Source organism: Trachymyrmex septentrionalis, unplaced genomic scaffold (assembly GCF_001594115.1).
Source record: "Trachymyrmex septentrionalis isolate Tsep2-gDNA-1 unplaced genomic scaffold, Tsep1.0 scaffold36, whole genome shotgun sequence".
In the NCBI taxonomy this organism is placed as follows: domain Eukaryota; kingdom Metazoa; phylum Arthropoda; class Insecta; order Hymenoptera; family Formicidae; genus Trachymyrmex; species Trachymyrmex septentrionalis.
This window is the reverse complement of record NW_017305525.1, coordinates 619,682-625,578: the sequence shown is the minus strand read 5'-3', so window position 1 is coordinate 625,578 and position 5,897 is coordinate 619,682.

Genomic DNA, 5,897 nt, shown 5'->3' with positions numbered 1-5,897 from the left:
TTTCACATGGACTTCAACTTTAATGAATAAATTCGTTTCTCCAAGAATACATTTCCAGATTTCAATGAAATATTAATGTGTTTGCATCTTGTGTGATTCTCTATATGAACATAGGGGATATTTCAATATTATCAATGACTATGTACAATTACATTACAAGCTGTTAAAATATGTTTATAATGACTGTATATAATTATAATTATAACGGCGAAAATGTTGAAGTAGTCCCATATGCTTGTGGCAATTGAATAATCAGCGTGCACTCTACAAGCATACGAGAGGCACCGACCAGAGGCCTAACCTAAGAGAAAGAAGAAGAAGTGTCAATTAATAAGTTAATAAAAAATAATTCAGATTTTAATGCAATACTTATTTTTATATGTTAATAATTAATAATTAACGTTGGAAATCAGATGCATACGAAGATATAAGTATCGCATTGATATCTGAATTATTCTTTCTTTGGATGTAACATTTATCGCACAATATTAAGAGTATAACGAGCGAGAAATCAAATATTGGTATTCGCCGTAGCCACATGTCCGCGCGAAAATATCTAGCTCCTACTTAATCTATAACATTTCGCCACTGAAAATCCACCGCAAACCTTGCCGAGGGGCACGCCGAGTCGAAAGAACATGCTCGATTCCTGAGACAGCCGGTACATACCTCTATATGTATACATATTATTTACGTACGTACGTGTGGTCGTCGAGCTCGTGAGTTTCCAGGACGGCGTATATACAATGCGGATAGAGCGTGTGAGAAGTCTATGGGCGTGGGGGCCATTATGGAGATGGATCTTCCTTCGAATAAAGCTCGCAGGACGGGCACGATGGGGACGAGGGGTGGAGACGACGGGAGAGAAAGAGGAATAGGAAGAGGAAGGGAAAGGGTAGTTTGAAGAGCCGCCACCGGGTTGCGGAAGGAAAGGGGGACCGGTGGGTTGTAGGAAAGAAGACGAAGGAAGAGCGACGGAGAGAAAGGTTGGGGGGGGGAGCGGAGGGTACGCGGGGAGGTGGTAGTGGCGCTGGCGGTGGCGTGGGGTCCCAGTGGGTAGTTCGTAGTAATATATCACCCTCTTGTCGTCCGTGAGACGCGAGTAAGCCTGTCGGCCAGTGCCCACCCTCTCCGTGCCGCCAACTACGAGCTCCTCCAAGGCGGAGGTGCGAGAGGGAATCGATACTCTAGGTACGGATACGACGGACATTGCGCGAGAAGCGTCCGGATGTGCTCCCTCGGTTTTCGTCCTGCGAAGATCAAGATCGATATCCTCTCGAGGGTCTCTCGGCTTGGTCTTGAAGGTATAATCGCGCTACGATCGATCCCCGACTGATTTTTACTTCTGTTTGAGCGATTATGTCCCAAGCTGACTTCCGTACGTCTCGAAAAGTCGTAATTTCGCCTTTAGCCGTAAAGTCTTAGCGACGATGTTAGTTCCTTCCTAGCTCTCGGGAAATACGAATCCAATACGTAATTATGATTCGGGTTCCTATTTTTATCGAGACTTTCACATCTTTGACAGTTGATAGAGGAATCTTTTAAATGCCGATACTCTTCATTTATTATTTTATAAACTATTATAAGGAAGCAAAAAAAACTTGTAATATAAATAAGATGCGGATAATGCATGTAATTATCGGTTGAATTTTTAGATAATCATCGAATGACAACGTCGCGCTTATCGATAACAGCAACAAGAAAATTCTCCAAAAATCACCTTATTAATCCTTAGCAATGCGCCAAGCTGTGCAACCTCCGTACCCTCTCTCATCCCTCTCTGGAACGTAACACGAAATCCCCCTTGCCACCTCGAGAGAGCGGTCTGATACTTTCACGAGCAACAACGCAGCGGCGGCAGCGAGCGCGGTTTAATCAAGGAAAGGAGACGGAGGTGGATGTGGGGGTGGTAGATGGAGACGATGGCGGATGGAGGGACAAAGGGCGAGGGGTTCCCGAAGGAGAAGCGCGAGGATGGGGTGAGGGAGGTGGTCTAGGAAGGAAAAGGAAGAAGAGGAGAAGAAAGAGGGGGAGGAAGTGAGGAGAGTGGCGAGACGCGGGCGAGGGGTGGAGGTTGTGGAACCGTGGATCGATGTGTCGCCCGCGTGTCCAGCGGGTCGCGAGCGCTTGCGCTTTGACGTCCTCGCGTTCCCCTCTCTCTTTCTCACTCTCTCTCTTTCGCTCTCTCTCTCTCTCTCTCTTTCTCTTTCCTCCTCTTTGCGTCTATCCGGGGTCCCTGATTCGCCGAGAGCACGGTGACAACTCCTCTCCGAGTTTGTCACTCGACGACGCCCGACTCCCCCGCGCGTCGTCCCTCACCTGCTCACCCCCCGTCCAACATCCTCGTGCCCTCCCCCGAGCGCGTACACGCTGCTGTCCCTTTCCCTACGATGTTTTGATGTCGCCAACGGGATCAGACCAGACGTTGGTCGTCGTCGGGAACTTTTCCCTCCGCAGTCTGCGACACGGATCGCCGTCACCGCCCTTCGTGGGTGGGGCTCTCGACGAGGGCCTGGTTCTTCTCTTATTGTCGCTTCGTCAAATGTCTTTAAGTCGGATCTAAGAATCGGAAAGTCAAGTGGAATAAACAATATATATGTATGTAACATGTAATAGACCAAACATAAGGTCGAAGAAATTAACGATTCAGAGACTCAAAGAAAGAGAAAGGCAAGAAAGAGTGAATGAACTCTGTTTATTTGGCACTCTGAGACTAATCCTTCCGCAAGAGCAGTAATCGATTCAACACAAAGTTAATATTAGTCTACAGTGCATATATGTTTTCGTATTTTAATGTATTTTAATACATATGTTTGAATATATATTTCTGTATATTTTCTAATTGTTCAAACGTTTTCCACGTATTATACGACATATATAATATTATAAATTCTATCATAAATTCTGACAAATGTAGGTCGCTTAAAATCGTAATTTAAAGCTTTATCACTCTATTATAACAAGATATGTATCGATCCTATATACGTAAACAAAATGTAAATATTTTCTACATATACATTTATCTGTATATTTCTTAAATATAAATCAGTAAGAACATTACATGTTTAATTTAAACAATTTTCGTAAGAAAAGAGCATAGGTCTCTTAAAATTCCCATCCTACAAAAAAATATATATAAATATATAAATACATAATATACTAAACACCAATTTTTGAATAAATATATTAGAAATTTAGAAACGTGGGTCAACTTTTTATTCAAATCTACATTGTAATTGCAAATGTTCCAATATCACAGCATTATTTAGTGCCACGCTCCAAGTGGCGCAAAAGTATATGAATCACGGAGAAAAGATTCTACTCGAAAGAAAGTTAAATAATTATCCTGCTCCAATCGAGAAATTACAGCTTTTACCAACTGTGATTACAGCTTGTGATAATACCGGCTTCCTTACTACGCAACAGTGCGACGATAGGTCACGCAAAGTGTCACCTGCTTCCCCCTCCACAGCGAATCAGCTCGCGACGCACGTTAGGCACTTCCCCCGAATTAAGAGCGGAGACACGTGTATTGGATTTCCTCGCCATGCTGCGCTTCCGTCCTCCACGACTCAGAATGTCGCTGTCCTCTGTCCCCACCACAGAGCGACATAGGCGACAGCGGGGATTGGCTGGCCGTGGCGACAAGGGCGTGGTACACCTCCATCGCGTCTTTCAATTGTATTACTCGGGACCATTTGGATTGCAGTTTGCACACGTTTATCACCGTTTTTCTTCGCGTTCCGCGTCGCAAAACAATCTTTCAAGTGCACAATCGCGTACTCACTTTTCATATCAAATAAGCGCCGAAGCAAATTTAGACTACGCTCCACTCTTGATGCTACAAATGCTTTAAACATTTTTTTTTTTCATTGATCAATTAATGACATTCTTTCTTTCAATTTGTTTATCGAATACTTTCCGAAGCATTTGTAGTGTTTAACTTCGATCATATCAGTTTTTAAAATTGATTAGGCTTTACAATCGAAGTATGTTGTTTCAATTTATTAGAAATAAATAAAAACTGTTATATATAAGTATAAATTTTACTTTTTCTCAGGTATGCCACTCATCATGGCACTTTCCGATATGGAACAAAGGAAATGAGAAAAGCGCTACTTGACGTACATCGGATACACTATAATTTTCACGATTATTTTTTATATTCAAACAGTTTAGCAGTGCTTTGCACCAATTCGCGCCTAGCATAAATGCCGATCGGTAGTAATGGACAGGAACCAAGCTGAAAATTCGCCGAAATGTGCAAGTAAATCCCAGCACTAATTTAGCATATTATAGATTACATGTGTGATATTGATTGTCACCTTACCGATAATTTTCAGTGTGTTGTATGTCGTTGCGCAAACACTTTTCATCATACAAAATATATGCGCAACGACACATAACGATATCGAGAACTATTGGTAGACATACAGAATAGAGTCTCTGATCTGACGTCATACATGTATGATACATTATGTAAGAAATATTCAATTCACCTTGTTAATAATTTAACTGAATAGTAATATTAATGAGAGAAAGGGAGCTCAAATAAATCTAATATAACAAATAAAATATCCATGTGATACTCCACAGATGTTGGTGCGTAAATTATAATATTCATAGCGCGATAGATACAATTCGTAACAAATTGGAACGTGATAGATACAATAGTCGCATCCCAATTGTGGGCGAATGTCGTTTTATTTTCATCTTATCATATATTGCTCGTTGTGCTTATACATACATTCGTTAGATCTCTGCTTTTTGCGATAATATGGCGCAAATTTTAAGAAAGATTTGACACATTGGTATCGCCCGCGTTTGCTCGAGCACTTAAGAGTTAAATCCGCGCCTCTCTCGTCGCTGTCACGATCGTAGACGTGAAAATCCTTTCGACGTTCCAACGCTCCACTTGGAGCCGTTCCACGATAAATATATATACAATAACCATTTTTCGAGACTAAAGTAGCCGGCTTTACGCTCCTAACACGCCATTATGCAGGCGCATAAAGGAAATCGAGTTTACGACAGGTTGAAACTCGAATTAGGTCAAACATCAGGCTACCACCCATCCTAAAAGCTTACGTGAGCTTAGAGATTGAAATGTTCATTACACAATTTCCTTAAGTAAAAACAATTTCATTAATCAGTCCGTAGCGCGATCCAATAACGAAACGCGAAAGGGATATGAGATTGCGGTTGGATTGAAATTTTTTTTTCACCCCCCCCCCTTCCCCCCTCCGTTTTCGATCGTGGCGCGCAGTTAAAGATTGCTTCTCCAATAGACTCTGCTTACTGTCGTTTTGTTGCTCCGGATTTCGAAAGAGACGAGCGTAACGCTCCAGACTTGCGTGCGTTAAATTGGCAATCCGTTGCTGTGATAGGCGTTGTGTTCGCTGCAAACGTTTTTTCACCTTTTTTATTTATCGTTCTCCCCTTATTTAGGGGAATACATTATTTATGCAGAATTGCATTAGAGTGTAACAAAAAAAAAAAAAGCACGCTATTTAAACGTACTGTCACGTTTTGTTTAGCAGGGGAGAACCTATATTTAAATTGTATCACTTCTCATGTATTATTATTCGCTTTTACGTTAAATAAACGTAAACAATTCGATTGTACTGCGATAATAATTGATACATCGAAATTTCAAGCCGCAACGTATTTTTAGTACTTTACGAATAATTGAGAGCACTGTGCTTCGACAGAGAGGATTCTTAAAGATAATAACCCGTTTAAAACGAACGAAGGAATAAGTAACAAAAAGCGAACGGCTCTTCCAAGCTGCTGGAATGCCTGTCGATGGCGGAGAGTCGGGTCGGAGTGTTCGCGATTTACAACGTGGAACCGATACACTCGTCGCCGTCCACTGCGGGCCCCAACCGGGCGTGAGG